This window comes from Peromyscus californicus, unplaced genomic scaffold (genome assembly GCF_007827085.1).
Source record: "Peromyscus californicus insignis strain IS unplaced genomic scaffold, ASM782708v3 Scaffold_8__1_contigs__length_139910024, whole genome shotgun sequence".
Lineage (NCBI taxonomy): Eukaryota > Metazoa > Chordata > Mammalia > Rodentia > Cricetidae > Peromyscus > Peromyscus californicus.
In genome coordinates this window covers 72,383,759-72,405,332 of record NW_026294606.1, presented here as the reverse complement: position 1 = coordinate 72,405,332, position 21,574 = coordinate 72,383,759, and positions in this window count along the sequence as shown.

The following is a 21,574-nucleotide window of genomic DNA, read 5'->3' as shown; positions in this document are numbered from 1 at the left end:
GTTAGATTACTTGTTATGTCGTTTTCAAGGTTCTTTATATATTCTCTGGGCAGAAATCCTTTATCAAATATTTTCCTTACAAATTTCCCCTTCTCCAATCTGGGAGTCCTGTTTTCTATTTCCTAATTGTACCTTGGGATGAGAAGCTTTTAATTTTGTTGAAATTCATTTTGTCATTTTTTTATAGTCTGTGGGGCCTTGGAGGTATCATATTTAAGAAATGGTTGCTAGTCCAAGACTACAAATGTTTTTTTGTGTTTTATTCTGTTAATTTTGTAGTTTTGAGTTTTACATTTTGGTCTATTACCCATCTGAGTTAGGTTTTGCTTTGTTTTAATAGGGCAACACTTTTTGATCTCCACTGCCTGCCTTTGAATCCTTATCAAAATCAGTGTTTGGCTGGGGATGCAGCTCAGTGGTAGAACAATTGTCTAGCCTGTGTGAAGCCTCGGGTTCCCACACAACCACTGGAGAGAAAAATCAGTGGGTTTTGTTTTGTTTTATTTTTTAATCAGTGTAAGGGTCTGTTTCTGGACTTTCTGTTCTTTCCTGTTAATCAACATGTCAATGTGTTTACACCAATACTTTAACATCTGCATTTCCGGAAGTGGAATCAGCTAGCTTTCTTCACACTCCAGAAACCACAGAGGGAAGGTTCCCTCTCTCCTTCCCTCCCTGTGTCCTCTCTCCACTGCTTTGAAAACTGTCACCTCACCTCTGAGCAGGCCTTTCTGTCCTCCTCACCACCATTTGCCTAAGTTCAACTCACCGTCAAGAAAGACCATGGGCTAATTTCATATTCCCAGCCATACGGTCTTAACCTGAACAAAACTCACTTAATACTTACCCTTGATTTTGTGTACTAGATGGCCTAGACTCTTAAATGCCTGACCAGCCATGCTTTTCCTGTTTTATTTTAAATAGATTTTTTAGTTTTGTTGAGAGTCACACTGTACTCACTTTTTTGCTCATGGTAATCACGTGACATGTTTCTGGGGAAAAGATAGAAGCAAACACTACTGGAAGCTGCTAGGAAAGCTGGTTGGGAGGCGCTGACTCTGCACTATTTTTGCCTTTCCTTTGCTCTCTGCTCAGGAGTTAGTTGTAACGGTTGTTAGTTGTTAGTTAGTTAGTTAGCTAGTTAGTAGTTACTTAGTTGTAACAGTTTTCTGGTATGTATAAAGTTAAGACTTACACCCTGATGTTAAATAGGAGACACATGGAGTCTGGGTTTCATGAGCAGGGGAGGCAGTAGTCAAGCCCTGAGTTGTATGTACTAAAATTTCCCATTGTATGAGAGGCAAACAAATCCATGTTTTGTTTAAACTGTAATTGTGTTTTCGTGAGGACGATACATGCACTCTGCTGGCGACCTGGGTGTGGTTGTGAGAAATTTCCAATAAAGGCTAAGCTCTACAACATCGGCTCTCCGTATATCTCACACACTGCTCTGCAAACTATATCCACAAGGAAAAAAACTAAAGCTAATTAAGTCCCTAAAAGAATAAGACGGAGTGTCCACCAAAATGATAATTAAATCCACAAAGGAATAAGATGGACTGACCACCAAAGTGGGATACCAGGTCAAGGGCTCTCACTCTGATCTGGAGCTTGCTCGTTGGGCTAGGGTGACTGGCCAGCCAGCCCTCAGGAGGTCCTCTTGTCTAGACCTCCTCAGTGCTGGGATCAGGAGCACAGGCCACAATGTCCAGATTTTAACGTGGTTGCTAGCATCAAATTCACGTCCACACAGGTGTGCAGTGAGTGTTTTATCCAGTAAGCTATCTCTCCCACCCCCAGCTTACTTTTTTATTTGTTTGTTTGTTTGTTTGGTTGGTTGGTTGGTTGGTTGGTTGGTTGTGGAGGCCACAGAGGTTTCCTAGTGAGATCTGAGCTTGCTTTACCCAGCAGAGCTGCATTAGAGGATTCCTTGACCACATGTGTGGTTACCAGGTGTTTGGAAGGGTCTGCACTCAGATGTGTGGTATGCTTTGATCTAGCAAGGGGAGGTCTTTTGCTCTGCTCCTTGTCATTCCTTTAAAAAACCTTTTAAAAGAGCCAGAAGGGTCCTGTAGATAAGGATCCAGGCCCTCTCAGGCTATCCTGTGTTTCTGTTTCTCTCCCCTCTGTCCTTCTATCTAAATCTCTTACCCCTCACTCATCAAGAGTACCCTGTGAAAAGGTGGGAGTGGGTCCCCCACAGCTGCTTTTTCAAGACAGGGTTTCTCTGTATAGCCTTGGCTATCCTGGCACTTACTCTGTAGACCAGGCTGGCCTTGAACTCACAGAGATGTGCCTGCCTCTGCCTCTGGAGTGCTGGGATTAAACACGTGTACCACCACTGGACTCCAACTTACTTTCCTAACTCAACATTTTATTTAAAAATTTTGTATTTATGCTATACAGAGAAACCCTGTCTGGAAAAACAAAGAAAACAAAAACAGAAACAAAAACAAATTGTATTTATGGATTTTCAAATCTATTTTAATATAATAATGGTTTTCCTCTTATTTTGTATTCAGAGATTAAAACTTTTATTCTACACAAAAATTGATTTGCATGTGTAGAGTGAGATAGGAAATGATTTTGCCCTTTTCTAACTGGAGACCATGTTTTTAGAACTATTTACTACATATTCGTCTATTAACCGTTCATGAAAATGTCTCTTCCGTTGTATTGCCCAACGTCTGTCACTGCCTTGATGCCACACTGTTTCAGTCCTATAATTTCATTGAAGCTCTAGGATTTGCTAAACATGATTCTCACTTTTTCAAAAATGTATTAGTTCTTGATTCACCCAATTAAGCATAGAGTTGTTTTCTATGTAAAATTTAGTAGCATGAAATAACGAGATGTTGTCTGAAATTGCACTGAATTTTGATATTAATGGATAGAGCATTGCTGTTTTAAACAACTTTTATTATCAAAATGGTACACTAGTGCAGAATGGAGTACTGTAGTCTCACATTCGTTTATATGTTCTCTATATTTCAGCTATCAGCCAGAAAGGATTCAGAACTCTTCTGTTAGGTTGATTGGCCTTGTAAGTTGTGTTGCTGTTGCGTGAGTTTATTCGTGTGTTCCAGTTTACCCTCTGCTGTTTCTATGTAACTTAGGCATATTGGTATTTTCTCCAGTAGCCTCACCAATCCCTCTCCTTACATGCAACAGTTTGTCTTAAAGCATTTCTTCAATTTTCTCTAAAAATAATATTATCGTCACATTACCTTATTTCCTTTCCTGGCCACTGCCTTTAACTTCTTACTGTACTGACATAGACATGCAATAAAAGTGACTAGAAAGAGTGATGGCAGGCTCCCTTGCTTCTGAACCTGACAGGAGGGGAACGCTTTTAACAACTGCCTAGCTTGTGTATTGGTTGTAGGGTTTTTTTTCTTCTTGCTTTTTTCAATATTAGAGATAAAGCCCATTCCAGGCAACTACTGAGCTCTCCAATCCTAGCCTTTAGGGTTGGTGTTGGTTGGTTGGTTGATTGGTTGGTTGGTTGGTTGGTAAGTTGGTTTTTTTTTTTTTCAGTTTGGTTTGGTTTTTTGAGAAAGGGTTCCTCTTTGCAGCCCTGGTTGTCCTGTAACTCACTCTGTAGACCAGACTGGCCTCGAACCCAGAGATCTGCCTGTCTCTGCCTCTCAAGTGCTGAGATTAAAGGTGTGCACCACTGTAGACTCTTACTATGTACCATAAGCTGGCCTTGTCCTTAAGACCTTCTGATCCCAAATGGTGACATTAGAAACATGCACAAGCGTGGCCGGGGATCAACTTCAAGTGTCCTAATTCCTCAGGTATCATCTACCTTGCTTTTTGAGATAGGATCTTTCACTGGCCTGAGGCTTGCAAATTAAATTACACTTGGTGACTATCCTGGGACCCTCTTATCTCTACCTCCCAGGCTGCAGCAGGCTCTTCATGGAGATTCTGGGGTTGGACTCTGGTGCTCATGCTTTCATGACAAGCGCCTACCAACTGAGCTACATGGTTTTGCTAAGAATTTCTTGCTAGGTGTCCTGCTTGGCTTTCTGTTGCTGTGATAAACGCCATGACCACAAGCAACTTAAGGGAGGAAAGGCTTTGTTGGGCCTATAGACTCCAATCTACCCTCTAGGGAAGGAAGCCATGGCATGGACTTGCTCACAGGAACTGAAGCAGAGACCACAAAGGAATGCTCCTTACTGTCTTGCTTCTCCTCGTCCCCAGTTAGCCCAGGACCACCTGCCTGAGGAATAGTTCCAAGCAGTAATAAAGCTAATTCCCCACAGGCATGCCTGTGGGCCAGTCTGACTCAGGCAATTCCTTAACTAAGGTTCCCTCTTCCCAGGTCACTCTGGTTTGTGTCAGGTTGACTGTAAAAACTGGTAGAGAAGAATTTTGGGCTTTTGTCCTGAATGAGTATTGTCTTCACTAGGGATACTTTTGCTGTGATGAAACACCATGACTCAAAGCATCTTGGGGAGGAAATGGTTTATTTCACTCTCAGCTCCATATAACAGTTCATCACCAAAAACAGTGGGGAGAGGAACTCAAGCAAGGCAGGAACCTGGAGACAAGAGCTGATGCAGAGGCCATGGAGGAGTGCTGCTTACTGGCTTGCTCCCTGTGGCTTGCTCAGCCTGCTTTGTTGTAGAACCCAGGGCCACCAGTCAGGGACGGCACCACCCACAATGGGCTGGGTCCTCCCCCATCAATCACTAATTAAGAAAATGCCCTACAACTGGAACTTATAGAGGTATTTTTTCATTGAAGTTCTCTCCTTTCAGATAACTCTTGATTGTGTCAAATCTAGATTTTCTGCTAATGTTAAACTCCCATTCAATCTTGAGATGAACACTTTTGGGGCATTATGTATGGATTGGTTCTATACATTTTTAGATTTAGTTTGCTAATATCTTTTGGGGGGCAGGAGTTTTACATTTATGCTCAAAACTGAGCTGAGTTGGAAATTGTCCTGTCTCATAATGCCATTGCCTGGTTTTCACATCAATTTTATGTTAGCCTCATCAAATGTGCCTAGAAGCCTTATGCATATTGTTTAAAATCAATGTGGCTATGTCTCATAATTTGGCAATCTAAGTTTTGTTTGAATGTATTGCAATTTATTTGCAAATTAAAGAAGATGGTTTTTGTACAGGTTGTTGGTGATTTTGATTGTAACGACATTGAAGAGTTAACAAAACCAATTTTAAATAAACCATCATTTCTAATCATTCTGTCTGTTCTTCATCCTCCTGACTTGTCCTTTCCCTTCATCATGGCACTTTCCCAACTGAATTGTCAAGTGGCACTTGCTTTTTGGTATAGGTTAGCTTTGCCGCCAGAGGACTGCCATCTTGATGGCTCTGAAGGCTGGCTACATGTTAGGAGGACATGGCTCTTTCCAGGTTACCCCGGCTCGACTGTTGATCTCTGGGGTCACGTCGTATCTCCCCCGCTGAACTTCACGACTTGGTCTTCTTTCATGGAGCAATGAAGATATTCATTTGACTTCTCTTTTCTGAAGTTAATCTCAATTTCCTTCTTTTCTTTTTTTCCTTTTAGGTGGGTTGTAGGGCTATAGCCCAGGCAGACTTTGAGCTTGGATCCTCCTGCCTTAGCCTATGAAGTGCTCTAGTTTTTTGTTTTTTGTTTTGTTTTGTTTTGTTTTGTTTTCTTCTTTTCTTTATTCTTCAAAGAAGCCAGCACTCCAGAATAGATCTACAAAGCTGAATCCCAACTCACTAGTGTCCATTTTAGTCTCTGCCTATTTACAATCTCACCAACCTTTCCGTTAATGTTTATAGTGCAGCTCCAGGCTCTCTCAGTGGTTCTTTGTCTCTAAAAGAACTTTCAAGGTGGTCTTTGAGCCCGTCATGTGGCCCAGGAGAACTTCAGCACACAGGGAGGCTAGAATCCACTCTAGTAGCATTTTGTTTTCACCAGGTTAACTGAAATGTCTTTGAGAAAACACATCATTTGCAGCTTGGAGTGCCTTCAGCAACTTCACAAGTATCGTGCAAATCTCTGAACATATTTACAGGACTAGTGGGCCTTCCTACTCCAGATGGCTCACCACGACAAGTTAATCCCACTTCGTGTTACTGGTAATTGAATTCTCCCCTGAGAAGGAAAATGTATGAGACCCATGAACATTTGATGTATGGGTATTTCTAAACAGCCTGACTTGGAAAAGATTAAAACAGCCCCATATTCCCAATCCCTGGACCACTTTACCAGCAGGACAAAGGTTTTAATCTGCTCCAGGTGGCTAAACTCAGAAAGGCTTCTATTCCTCGGCATCTTCAATTAATACTAAGTGCAATCAGAGTTGGCAGGGTTCAGGGGGTTCTGGCACATTCAAAGGACAGGCAGAGAATCTCCCTGCCAAGTCCTGGAGTACTGTCTTTGGAACTGCACTTTTCATAATCAAAAGCTACTGTGATTAATGAGCTACAGGCAAGGGGGAATCCCCATGTCTTTAAAAATCAGAACCGTGGTGGAAAACCTAAGAGCAAATTATTCCATAGCCTTGGGTTTCTTGACCTCAAACGCTTTGTGCATCTCTTTCTACGAGGGCCGCTGCCATGTAGTCAGTTACGGTCTGATTGCTCTGTGTGGCTTGTGAGTGGAGCCCTAGGATTGCTGCTGACCTGCATCAGTGGGTGTGTTTGTTTTAATGTTGCTCAGAGGCATTGGGAGCTGGCCACATTTCAAAGTAAGATATAGCTCTCCAACGCTAGGCTCAGGAAATAATCAAATAACTGACTTCTCCTTCGCTGGCTTGATTGGCTTCTGCTCTGAAGCCAACAGGAAGGGAGGACAGTGGACATTGGGACCCTCCCGCCACGTGGACACTGCCTTCAGCAAGTCACAAAACTGTCATTTACACCTCAGGGGGGTAAAATCAGAACTGAGAGGTTTTTTTTTTTCTGTCATCTGATGGTTATGGTCAGAATTCCACTGGAAAAGAAGAAAACTGATATTATGAACAGATGGATGAGAGTCTATCCTTTGAATTTAATGTCTCTTCAGAAATATTATCAACATGGGAGATTTTAAAAAATCACCTCTGAGAACTACAACACACTTACAGTTTTGATGTAGGTATATCTTGGCTTTTGTGACCTATCGAAAGGTCATTAGAGGACAAGAAAACAGGATGTATTTGTTTTCAGTTATGTCAAAGAGGGTAAGTCCTGGATATTTTCTTTTTCTTTTCAATTTTACAAGTGATTAAAGTTGGTATTTAAATTAGGTTTCGTTTGTCATTGTAAAATGGCACATTGACGTCATTGTGCGTTGTTTTAAAGGCTGGAGAAACGGAGTCAATTTTATTTTATCACACACATAACATAAAAGTCTTTGTAATTACTTTATTTTATGAGACTCCCCATCAGCCGGGCATATTGTAAATACCACGTTCCGCGGTTTACAGATAGAGAAAAACAACCACAGAGAGGCGGAGTTGCCCGTGTTCTTGTAACACCACCCGCCACAGAAACACACTTGAGATGGTATTTCTAAAGAAAGTCTCCATCTCCACACAAGGAGCCTCTGAGCCCACCAACTGTGTTCTGCAGGTAACAGCTCTCAAACTGACACCCCAGAACTGGAGAAGGTGTCCACACCGGCTCTCCGATCTGCCCCACGGGCTGACGCCATTCTCTTCGGAGGAACTGGTGACAAGTGTCTTGTTCTGCTGTCCAGAACACACTTAGTGTGTTCCACTTAGCACAGCCCGAGAGAATGGATAATTCCTAAAGACTGTGAGAAAATGCAAACGTAAAATCCAAGTGAGCAGGATCAACCCTCCTCCACCAGTGTCTAACCCGGCGCCACTCCCCCGTTGCTCCCTCCCGTGGGACTCCTCCTAGGGTGTCTCCCAGGATTCCATTCGATCCCAGACAAAACTCTGCTTTGAGGATGAGGTTACTTGTGTCTGCAGCACCCACGACAGTTTCTCAGTCCTTCCGCCTGTCACCCTGTCACCCTTCAGACTGCTCTCCCACACTCATTGAGGAATTTGCACCTGACTTTCAGTTGTGATTTTTTTGGATGACCTCAGAGTTCAAGTAAAGGATCCGCAGCTCTGTCTGGTGTTTAAGCTCTTCCACTGCCCATCGGGAGACAAGGGCACCCATAGTCAGAAGCCGTGCACAAGAGAGTATAAACAAGTGACAAACCCGGAGCGTCCCGTCTCAAGCAAAGTAAAACTCCACCCACAGAATCGGAATCACTTCAGTGATTCGGGAAAGAATGCCTAGCCTTAAAGGTGTGTTTTATCTGTGGCGAGGCAGAACCTCCAGGCCTCTTGTTGAAACTGCTGGGCAAAAAACGCCAAAAATGTCCTCTTGAGTACAACATGGTAGATGGAAATTATTAATAACCCATTCAGACTAATTTAATCTGTATGCATTATCATATATATGACGATTGAGTCTGTGTGGAGCTGCAATAATGTAATTTAGTGGATTTAACAGTATTTGTTAGGACTTTTTCTGCAGGAAGCCAATCCCCTCAGGAACCATGACACTTGGCTCAGGAGATTATTTTCTGTTTCACTTCCGTTTGTCCCATCTGGTTTTCGTTTCTCATTCTTTTATTTATGTTTTTTAATTTGGATTAAATTTTGGTGGCTTTAGTATTCCGTTTTCTCCCTCAATTGACTTTTTAAATTTTCATTTTTTTAACAGTCGCCCTAGTGATTGCCACAACATCCATAACTGATCACACCCTGTTACCCTCTCCCCACAGAAAATCCTCAGCGAGGCCCTTCGGCTGGGCAGATTCCTGTCTTTGAGCTAATGGTGCTGCACGCCTTACCTCAGCATGGACGGCAACCCTGAAATGCAGTTTTATTTGTGCTTCCAGCTGTCAATAAACCTGCAAGGAGGCATGATCAACAACAAGAAACACATGTACCCATGCTCAAGTCCGGATTCTACATATGTGAGAAAACGTGTCCTGTCTGGCTTATTGCACTTAATGTGATGATCCCCCTTCCCCTGATAACATTCCACTCTTCTTTACAGCTGAAGAAAACTCAGTCATATATATCACCATGCTTTGTTTATCTGTTCATCTGCTGCTGGACATCTAGGAGGGTTCCCCATCTTCTCTATTTTTATCCTTCATTTTTGACAGGTATTTCTACCAGTTAGAGAATTCTAGGTCCACTTCCTTTTTCCCTTGCTCAGTAGCACTTTAAACATATCCTTCCATTGATTTCTGGCTTGTACTGTGTTTTATGAGAAGTCAAGAGTAATCATCATACTAATGTTTGGTTTTGAACATTTTAACCATGATGTGCCCTGATATGGCTGTTATAATATTTATCTTGCTTGAAACTTGTTCTAATTTCTGAATCTATGGGTTGAAATGTTTTTACAAGTTTCAAATTTTCAGTCATTTTTTCCCTTGCCTATTCCCCCTTTTCTATGACTTGAATTATATTTGTTCATTCACTTTTCTAAGGTGAGAGTGAAAGTGTTTTCCATCTTTTAGTCCTGCCTCAGCCTCTTGGATATCTAGCTCATCTTTGTAACTTCCTTATTAGGCTGACTCTGTGCTTGCTTGCATGCAGATCAGAATTCTGGTAACCACAGAAATGTTTTTGATATCACAGTGGCTCTGCAGATAGTAACATTTAACTCATGAAGAGGCAAAGAGGAATTTACATCTAGGAAGCATGCTACCATCTAGGTCATAAAGCCCCACTAAACACAGTTGGCATACAACACACCTATCTTTCTTCCATCTCTGTGCTTTTGCTCCAGTACTTCATTCAAAAGTGTTCTCGGAAGCCTGCCTCTTTCCCAGACAAGACCAAGAAATTCCTACTTAAGCTCTCTGGCTTCCCCAGAGATGCTTTCTTTGGATGCCTTCTCTAAATCAGACCATCCTGTTCTCCAATGCATAGCAGGATGGTTACAGTCTATAAAAGCAACTTTAGGAGTGATTAAAGTGAAACTCGACTCTCAACCATACCTACACCCACCAAGACAGGCATCAGTCAATCCATCATTCCACAGGCGTGTGCAATGACTACCTTTTAAGGACTCTGTAATAACATCCCAATCAAGAACCGATCAGACATGGTGACAGGACTTTCCCCCTCCAAGTCTGTACAAGGCAGAGAAGAAAACACTCCAACAGCCATCAGATTCAACCTCCTCATTTGAAATTGTCAAGTGAAGGTTATAAAGGCTGATACTGTCCCTGTGTTCCCCTACAGCCTCAGTACACAAGAGTCACACCCTCATCCCCCAGTATGTGTTCATAAGGCTTCACTAAGCAAAAGATACCTGCCTCAAACTGCAGACACGACTCATTGGGTGAAGACACTAATTGTGCAAGCCTGAAGATCCAAGTTCAATCTCAGGAACTCACATAGACCCCAGAGAGAGCGACATGAATCTGCAATCCCAGCACTCCTACAGGTAAAAGGGGCGGCAGACAGGAGCGTGAAAGCTCACAGGCCACCTGACAGGCAGTGCAGGGAGCAGCCGCAGAAACAAGAGAGACCCTGTGTCTGCAAGGGAAGAGGAGAGGGCCGACTCCTGAAAGATGTCTGTTAACCACCTCCGCATGTGCTCTGTGGCATACCGTGTGTGTGTGTGTGTGTGTGTGTGTGTGTGTGTGTGTGTACGCGCGTGTGTGATGCTGAGCTATCTCACTGGCCCTAATTGAAAGCATAAAGTTCTATCGTTATAAATAAGTCACACATACTAAATAGATAAGTAATAATTGGGAAAAAAAAGGACCCACTTCTAGTGTCCCTGCTTGATAAGAGATGGCCCTGTGTAAAAAGCGTTGTGAGCCACAGAGCACTGTAGGAGGGCAGAAGAGAACTAGGGATGACTAAAAGGGTCATATCCATTTTGTCTCAATTATATCTATACATTCCATTTGTTAATGTGCAGTATATTACTTTAAAAGCTGGCTTTAATTAAAAATATTCCTTTTATGTTATAATGGATGCGTGCATTTTACTTAAAAGTATCCAGTTCACTGTTGGTCTCAACAGCTGACTAAGCAGGGCATGACGGGCTGCCTTGATTACATTTTAGCTTCTTTTCCTTACCTAGATCTGCCTGGGCTTCTAGATGCCTGACTCATAAACTGAAAAGCTGAATCCCACACACCATTTCTCTCCAGGCTGAGTTCCTGTGGATCCTGCAATTAGCAACTCAGCGCCTCACCTATTTTCTTGCATTTGTAAATAAGTATTCGTCACTCGAATACCAACACTTGCTACTTGATTCTTTATTATTTATAATTTTATAGAACTTTACCCTTTCTGTTAGTGAGGCGGCTGAGCACGTACAGTGCTTGTCACACAAGCCTGATGACCTGAGTTCAATCCCTGGAGCTCAGGCTCAGGTAAGGGCAGAGAAATGGATTCCACAGGGTTCTCTGATCTCCCCTCATGCACCATGACATGCATGGCCCTCCCACAACAACAACAACAACAACACCACACACACACACACACACACACACACACACACACACACACACACTCACATACACATACACCATCATCATATTCACAATTTTTAAAAAGAAAAAAAACATGAATGTGTCTCCCTTCTGTAAATCCCAACACTGTAACTTCTAAGTCTTCAGTGACTTGAGATAATAAATACTACATTTATAAATATTAAATTAGTTTTGAAAGATCATAAAGCAAGACTATGACATGACTTCTGTCTTCATGATGGGTCTAAAAAACTTAGGTAGTCAAAATGTAACGCCACATGAAGAAAATCTAAGTTGGGGAAATCAGATGGTTTTATACAAATAATGAGCTTGAGGGAGGCATCGAAAGAGCTGGATACACTGTGAAGCTGGGGGGAAGCATTCAAAGATGGAGCAGCAAAGCAAACAGTGAAGAGTGCAGGGGGTGGGGAGCAGTGCGAGAAAGCAATAAATAAGACCAAGCATCCAACATTCCTGGAATTCTGAGCCCTCTCCTGACCCCTGTACATCCTAGATCTTATTTAAGCTCCTAAGCATGCAGCAGGGGTTGAAATTTATCTTCAGTTGAAAATAGACATTAGTGTCTGCAAATAGATTGGATTCTGGAGTATCTCCCACAGGCCCATGTGCTGAAAGTTGTATCCTTGGTTCGGTGTTTTGGGAGGTGGCAGAACTTTTTTTTTTTTTTTCAATTTTCTTTATTAAGAAGTTTTCTACTTACTCTACATACCACCCTCAGATCCCACCTCCTCCCTCCTCCCACCCCCCAGCCCTCTCTCCCAAGCCACCCCACATCCCCACATGCCCCAAATCAAGGTCTCCCATGGGGAGTCAGCAGAGCCCAGCACACTGAGCCTAGGCAGGTCCAAGCCCCTCCCCACTGCACCAAAGCTATGCAAGGTGTCACACCACAGGCACCGGGCTCCCAAAAGCCTGCCCATGCATCAGGGACGGATCCCGATCCCCCTACCTGGGTGTCCCCCAAACAGTTCTAGTCAAACAACTGTCTTCCATATCCAGAGGGCCTAGCCCAGTCCCATGGGGGCTCCACAGCCACTAGTCCACAGTTCATGGCCTTCCACTAGTGTGGCCGGTCATCTCTGCACGTCCTCCCATCATGATCTCGACATCCCCCACCTGCAGAATCCCCCCTCTTTCTCATCGATTGGATTTCCAGAGCTCATCCTGGTGCCTGGCCGTGGATCTCTGCATCTGGGTGGCAGAACTTTTAAGAACTAGAACCTACTGAGAGGTCTCCTAGTCATTGGGGACAGGTCCTGAGACCATGGCCTCTTCTTCTTTGGTTCTTTTGCAAGCTGAGCATGAAATCAATGGTTTTGCTATGCCCGATGCTTTTGTCATAATGTGCTATCTTACCACATACCAAAACCCATAGGGCCAATAACACATAGACTGGGACCCTTGAAACCGTGAGCCTAAATATCTTTTCTCTTTATGAGCTGGATATTTCAGGTTTCTATTGTAGCGACAGAAAATTAGTAAACATAGTGCCCTTCTTTCCATGATGGAATTTGACAGTCAGAGAGACAAATGACTTGTCTTGCATTCTACAGCCAGTTGTGGAAGGGTTCAAAATCTCATAGTCCAATAGACTCCATATCCTATATCCTTTGCTTATAACATGATGTTTTTACTAATTCTTTGAGAATTTTGTACAATATACTCTGATCATATTCACCCCGTTCCTCCACCCAGTTGTTCCCAGATCTACCCTTCACCTCTCCAGCCTTCCCACTTGCATCTCCTCTTTTTTGTTTGTTTGTTTTTATTTTCAATAACCAACCAAACCCAACTTGTGCTGCTCACATACTCACGGGAACTGCTGAACTCACGAACCCGCAGTAACTGTGGCTGCCTGCACAAGACCTGTATAAGACCAAGCCAGTCGCCATTCCAGTGCTGAGCACTTACTCTCACTTAGTAGACTGCTTGGTTTTCACTCAGAGTGGAGTTCCTTAAATCCAGTCCACTTCAGGTCTTCACCTCAGCCCTACCCTCTGACCTATATTATTCTGAGGTTACTGTTTAGTTGTGAATAATTTTTTTGTCATAACTGTGATTATTATAGCTCCTAATTCTGAACTTTTTGTCTGTTTTTTGTTTGTTTTGGTTTTTCCAGATGGGGTTTCTCTGTGTAGCTTTGTGCCTTTCCTGGAACTCGCTTTGTAGACCAGGCTGGCCTCGAACTCACAGAGATCCACCTGCCTCTGCCTCCCAAGTGCTGGGATTAAAGGCGTGCACCACCACCGCCTGGCCTAATTCTGAACTTTTAGCTGTGGTTTGAAAGAGAAGTTTGAAAAAGGTCTTGGAAAAGTTAAGTTTAAGGCATGGAAGAGCATTAGAAAGGCAGTAGGGAAAACCTCATGAAATCCCAGAGGTGTGGATATTAGTCAGGGTTCTTTGGAAGAACAGAACCCGTGGAATGAATATGTATTAAAGGGGGATTTATTAGTGCTGGTCTTTCAGTCCACGTTGGAAACTGAACTCCAAAGTCAATGAAGGATGGCTGCAGCAGCATCAGGGTGGATGCAGTCAGAAGTAAGGAGTAAAGGCCGGTAGGCAAAAGCAGCATTGCTTTTTCCCCATGCTTCTTTATATCTAAGCTGCCATTGGAAGATGCTGCCTACTTTGGGGAAAACCTTCTTCCTTTGGTTAATCCTTTGGAAACACCAAATAGATAGATCCACCTGGACAAGTCCCTTGGTTGATCCCAGATCTAACCAAGATGACAACCAAGATTAGCCATTGCAGCATGGAAACTATTTTTATTGTCATTTAGATAAAACCCACATCATTAAAAATGTCCAGTTTATTGTACAAGCTCACGTCTGGGTAGAAGTGTGCTGGAAGCTGCTTCTTGTGAATCAGAATTTCTTGCTGCCAAGTTCGGTGTAGTTTTGGCAGAATTCAACCATTGTACTTTAATCTAGTATGATAATAAAACAAGAAGCTATGCATGGTGGCATACCACTTAATGTCAGCTGCTCAGGAAACTGAGAGGGGAGACTCGTGAGTTCAAGGTCAGCCTGCGCTATACAGGAAGATTCAATCTAACTATCAAATAAAAAAGGCTGGGGTGTAAGTCAGCAGCACATCACTCATCTTGTGTCCATGGGACTGGCATGTCTCCTCAGCAACACACCAAAACAAGAGAGAAAAAGATATGAAATGTGGTCACATCTAAGTTTCAATCCATTTTTTTTTTTGCAGGTTTGTCACATTAAATATTAACAAAGGATTTTGGTCCTTCAGATGGATATCTGAGGAGAATTGTTTCCAAAAGCAGTCACACATACAAATGCCACAGGAATTAGTGTTTGATCACTGTCTAAATGGCAGTATACTGATTAGTACTTCCATTCACTAAAAGTATGGCTAACGTTTAGTCTTCAGTATTTTTTCACAAGTTTTATTTGCTTGTGCATGCATATATGTGGATGCTTACATACACACCACAGTTCATGTATGGAGCTCAAAGACCACTGGCGAGAGTTAGTTCTCTCCTCCCACTGTGTAGGTCACGGACTCAAACTTCTTTGTCAGGCTTATGGGAATGCTTCTCTACCAGCTATCTCCCTGGCCCTCAGCACTTTTTATATTCAAGAATAAGAAGTCCACATCTGTAAGAATATGGAAGTGGATCAATGACATCAGCAGAATTATTGACTCGTACTGGGTAAGTACCAAGGGATTTTCAATATATTTTATTTTAATCGTTTAAGACAGAGTGTCTCTGTCTTTGTTGCACAGGCTGCTCCACCTGCCTCAGCCTTCCAAGTAGCTGGGATTACAGGCATGCACCACCATGCTGGGTATGCTATGTTGTATTCAATAGTTGACGCAAGTGCATTATACCGCATTGACTGGAGTTTGTTAGGGCATCTCTTCAGGGAAAGGTTCTGTGGTTTCCTTCCTCACTAGACCTGTGTCATTGAGCAAACTAAATTAGTAAAACAATTCACCCCTACATAAGCCATTAATGAAGTGTCTCCATTATGCATGCATATTCATTAGCTTGCCCCTGAGGAATTCTCCATCAATCCTAACACATAAAGCCCTGACAAGTCAAGACAGATGAAGTTTCTCTTTGGTCCAGGAGGTGTTAGCTTCCTGTATTGTACCACATGATGTCTGAGGAGCTTTCTTTTGTAAAGCTGAGAGGTACTGTGGCTCCCAGACAACGGAAGACAAAGTCACAGAGCTCACATGACGACCAATGGAAGTCTGGAAGGGCACACAGAACGGCGGTTCTTTCTCATCTTCCTGTCAACTTTCTGAGAACTAATCTTTCTGAAAGCTCCACTGAAAAGAAAATAAGTACCTAACCTTCCTTTTGGTCCATTTTCTAGGTGAAGTTTGAGGCAGGAAACATGTGCCAGAAAAAAATGAAACAATATTCAGGTTCACTTCCTGAAGACTTCTTAATCAGGTGGAAGGTGTGTCAGAAAGGACTTAGTAAACTCCGCCTTCCTTATCTACATGCTCATCGATTAACTCCGTCATACAAAATGACGGGTTTTGTTGTTATGTTTTTACACATGCATCTCATATATTTTAAACTTTATTTCCCCCTTTTCTCAAAGAAAATTGTGATATAGAGATTGGACGTGCCTGCCAAAAGGCATGTGTATGATGTCTTTGTTAGAAGTTTAACAAGTCAGACAGACTAAAATGCGGTGAGAGAACCATCTAGAACAACTAATTTGAATTCTCTAGAGTCAGGGGTACTAAGCATGTGGAGGCCATTGCTTCTCTTTGGTCTAGAGCATTCTGAAGAAGGAGGGTCCAGTGCAATCCTCTGATCAAGAGAGTCTTGAACAGTGAGCAAGTAAGTAACATGAGTAAGAAAGATACACCTCTGCCCCAACCAACTTTTGTGTGTTCTTCGGAGAGGAGAAAGGCCTATCTTATTATTTCCATGGGCCCACGTGAGGGAGTGTGGATCTGAGAGGAAGGTAGGAGCTCTGAGGTTACCCACAGGCCATCAAGCGAATGAGATGTGCTGTTTGTTTCAAGAAACAGTCGGCAGTGTGGGCTTGTTGGTCTAGGAGTCATCTCTGCTGACAGACTGGCCTAATGCTAAATGACAGCAGGAAAAGGTACAGTCTACCACGTCAAGTCTAAAATGTCAGACTAGGTCACCAGTGCTAGAGCAAGCCAAGGCATGCCAGAGGGTTTCATGCTTAATTCTCTAAAGCTAAGGTCAGTTCCACCCATCCCAACAATAGGTAGTTAGATTTGTTCCCTTTCCATAGCTTTAACAAAATGCCCAAGGTTGGGTACCTCATAAAGAAGAGTTCTATGTAATTCACAGTTTGGAAGGTTGAAAGTCCAAGCAGTATGGCATTGGCAAGGACCCCTTACAATCACCAGGTCATGGAGGATGGCTTCACCGTGGGACAGTGTGTGAAAAGAGAAATCTTCCTTTAGATTTAGAGAAAGAGAGAGGGGCGGGGGAAGCAGGAGAGTGGGAGAGGCTATCTTAGATTTTTCATAACAACCTTAGGAGACCTAATTAGGACTCTGTGGTAACTACTTAATCCCTTCTGATGACAGTGTTCCCAAAGACCTAACCGCCTCTCACATCTTAAAGGACCCATCTCGGTTCAGTCTACAATCCTCAGAGGACAAAGTACATCCAAACCAGAGCAACAGTATTACACAGGGTGGGGCAGCTGCTTCTCTGTCCCTTCCCCCACTCTGTCCTGGACCCATGAATTGGGGCAGTGACTGTGCTTCTAACCAAACCCAGCACACTAGGGTGAAACAAAGAACGAAAAATCAAAACACCCTGCCCCACGTCCCACAAACCATGTCCCTCCCCAAGGCTTCCTGTGTATTGGGGAGAAGAGCCTGGCATTTTGCAAAAGACTGAAGGTGACCGGAAGTGGTGGCTTCTGACTGAGATATCACTAGGAGAGGAAGAATAACCCTTTAGCCTCACACTCCTGGAAAGTGCAGTTACAGGAAGAGCAATGCCTTTAAATGTCCAGGAATTTCAACACACTAGTGACAAACGCATTATTTTTTTAAAGATTGTCATCTGAGGAGGCTGACTTCCCTCCCCAAATTTGGAGTTTTAAGAATCTAATTAGGACCGAGGATGATGCTCTGACTGTTACCAGGTTCTCGGCAACAGAGCATTTAACTATGAAATAACTTGATACGAGTTTTTACCAGGCACCAGAGATTAATCTACAGCTGAATTTGTCTATGTTCATCCTACCATTTAAAAGAAATAAGAAAGAAAGACAAACCAGTCACTAAGAGTCATGGGATGGCTCCTGGCTTTTCGCTGCCATCCTTAACTATGACAATGGAAAGAATCGCTGACCAAGCGTGGACTGAGAGTGAGCTCTTTGCCGAGGAGGCTCAACCTACAAAACCCCCCGGCTGTAGGGCTGACAGCTGAGGGCATTTTCCCGAAAGAAAGGACACACAAAGGCTCACCTGAGCACATGTACAGAATGACCCATTAGCTCATTTCTACCTCCAATCTGCCGAGCTGGAGAGCTGGAGGGCAGTGAGAACCATTTTGATACAGACAGAGGCAGAATTTGCTCTATTCCAATTTTAGAATCTGGGCTAAAATGGGCAATTTAGAATAATAAAGCTATCATGTGCTTCTCGGTCTCTCTCCTGGCTTTTGAATTGTTGCATTTAGATCTTAACTCTTTGCTAGGGATGCTGTGTCTCGAATATCTTACAGATCTGCTGACTTTGAATATATTCAGTTTACAGAGTGAGAGGGAATAATAGCAGAATGTCCTTTCATGTGGCTGAACTGTCGTCAGTGTGGTAGCAGGGCTGTAGGAAGGTGATCCATTTTGCCACTTAGTGTTTGCCTCATTTCTGCTGATAATCTCTCCAGAATATTAAGAAGGCCCAAATGGACTTTCCATTGGCTAACAATGAAGAGACTAACAGGCGCTCTCTACCTCACATTTCCTTCATGATAAGGCCAGAGACAGCTTCACAGGACTGAGCAGCCCTTGCAACATCTGGCACTCGGACACTGGGGAAGAAAGAGCCAGCCTGGCCTAAGTGGGAGATGTTTATGGATGTTAGGTCAATGGCCGGCAAAGCAGAGTCCTTGTCCCCCAGGCACCTGCCACCAATGCAGAATACTGGGTTTCACTCCACACCTACGGGATGGGTAACCTTGGGAACAGGACCCAGTTATCACCAGAATCCAGATAGTTCTCATGGCCAGTGAAATTCGGGAACTGCTTCTCCAGAGCAGGTGTCTAGACTATAGTCATCATGTTAGGAAAGAGCTGAACAGACTTTAGCATGGTGTATTAGAGGATATCTAGATGAAGCGAGTACAAGCTACAGTTGCTGGATGGAACACTGAGGACCACTCTTGTTATTTTCAGACCGGACCGTGTACACACACACACACACACACACACACACACACACACACACACACACCGGCACACACACGGGCACACATGATATACGGATAGATGGATGGGTACAATTAAATGTATGTATACATTTAATAGCTTGTATTCAAAGGAAAAGGAAAAACAATTCCACTGAAATTGAACAAAGGGAATAAATGAATGATTTACTGAAAAAAAATCAAATGTCTAATGCACACAAGAATTAACAGCTGCATGAAACCTGGAAAATGTTCATTAAACAATCTGCTTTCCTCTAATTGGATTAGGATAAATTAATATGCATAGTATGTGCTTTGTCTCAGATGTCATAGAGATTCTGCTGAGTTTGAATCTATTCAGCTTACAAAGAGGAAAAATAGTTGAGTATTTTTTTAATGTGGCTGCTATTCATTCACCTGGTAAAAAGTGGACCTCTTATGATGTTGGACTAACTCTATTCTGAGGAATGAACTTATGGAATTTTATTTTTACTAATTAAAAGCATAGCTACATCTCTAAATCGAAATTGTCTCATATTTGTAATTTATATATACTTACATTTGTTACAGCAATTAAAATTATGTTTAATTATGCTTTTGTCAAAACATATTGGCAACAGGTTAAATGTGCATGGGTGGGTAAGAGAAGGGTTACTCATAACTTGTCAAGGTTCTGAGAAGTGATAGGTAAGCACTCAGCCCAAAATGGGATGCTTAGATGATTCCCCTCCAAGTCTCAGAGAACATCGTGGAGGGGGGGGGGGCACAAAGAATGTAAGGGCCTAAAGAAGGAACAGAATATCGTGGGATACGTCTGAGCATGATTTGGCCATTACATTCCGGAGCTCACAGCAGCTGCAATTCCGTGTAGAAGACATACACAAGATTGGGCCCATCAGCATCCTGTCATGGAAGGAGGAAGCTTACAAGACCCCACACCTCCCTGACAGTCTACAGGCAGCTGACGGTTTCTAGGCAAAAGAGACACATTTCTTTAGTGGCACAAGGCCCCCATGTTCCTATAAATAACCCTTCACTCATGTTCCTATAAACAACCATATTGAAACTCACTAGTGACCCCACACCCCCCCCAAGATAACAGAAGAAGACTAGTTGGGAAGGGGATCATTAGGAGTGTGAGTAGGAAAAGAAGGGGTAATGGGAGTGAATATTATCAATTTGAATTATACTCACATATAAAGACGCCACAATGAAGCCCATTTTTAAATACAGTTAATATATGCTAATAAAAACTTTAAAAAAAGAGAAATATTAAATGAAATATGTTACCTTTTGCCCAGTTGAAAATGGTGGCAGATATATATGTCCTATATGAAAAGCTCTCTAAAACATAGTAATAAATAAAAGAAAAATTTACAGCAAATATATAAAAAATTTTTCTCATTTATGTAAGACAAAAATATATACTGTCTGCACACAAGTAGTACATAGTTTATTATGACACAATACAATTTTTTATACAATATGTGTTTGGCAAATACCTAGCAAAGTGATAAATTTTAAAATTTTACAACTTTTACAATCCTTTAGCTTTTTGTTTTCTTTCAGTGCTAGGGATGAGTCACATGGCTCCGGGCTTTTTGAGACAGGGTGTATGTGGTGCCTGGGTGGGAGGCCAGGGCCTTGCACATGCTAGTCAGCGCTCTGCTACAGAAGTATATCCTTGGGAGGGTAACAGTTTTGTTTTGTTGTTTGGTTTTTTGCAGTGGCTTGTTTGGGGGACACACCTCATTGGCCATAGTGAATGATCTCAGCAATTACTTGATGAATTACAATTATATAATGGTGCTAATAAATTGGATGGTTGGTGGCCAATTTTCCAGAGAGATGCCCAGTTAGGGCCTCTCTCCACAGCTCATTGCCGCCTTGACAAAAGGGCACATCGGAGACAAACAAGTAGTCATCGAAAGCCACCTTGCCTCTTACCCACAAGCTTGATGCTCCAGATAGAAGCATCAGTGTTTCGGATGCTCAGCCTGGCTCTGCTTCTGTGACTTCTGTCACTGTCTCTGGGCCCCTCCTTTCCGGTACATGCCCATGTCTGTTTCACAATGGTCCCTGTAAAATTGTGGCAGGGAGTCCGGAAGCTAAATGTGCAATTAAAAGGTAAATGTTGGCGTCGGCAGCCTTAACTGATCTTTCTGGGCTTTAACTTCAAGGATTAGCTGTCTGTACCCAGAAAGGCTTCTCCCTGGTTTTACATTTTCTTCTGTTAATGAGACATACAACTTCCAAGAGAAAATTTGGTACCCAGAGGCTGCAGCCCCTGATCACTTAACCCGGGCTCTACCCTGTGCCTGGAGCAGTCTCCGCTGACCTTTCCGTAGTGGTTCAGTTCCCTTCTGGACAAACATGGGAAAGTGCCCTTTCCTGAGACATGCCACAATTCTCCCTGGTCCCTCCCCTGTCACTGGAAAACCCGAGCTGCTCAGATCAAATCAATGTGAGCAAGTTAAGAATCAGTATGGATCAAATAAGACCAAGGCATGCCTACCGCCTACATGAACCTATTGAAAGCAAAGTGGCCACATATTTATGACCTGCCATTCACCAGAAACCCTAAGCCCCTACTATTGTTACCTTAAAAGTGTCTAAGTGGAAATATTATTCCTGCCTAACCCTGAACTTGAGCCTGATGCCCAGTCATAACAAGCTGACAATTACTAATGGGGA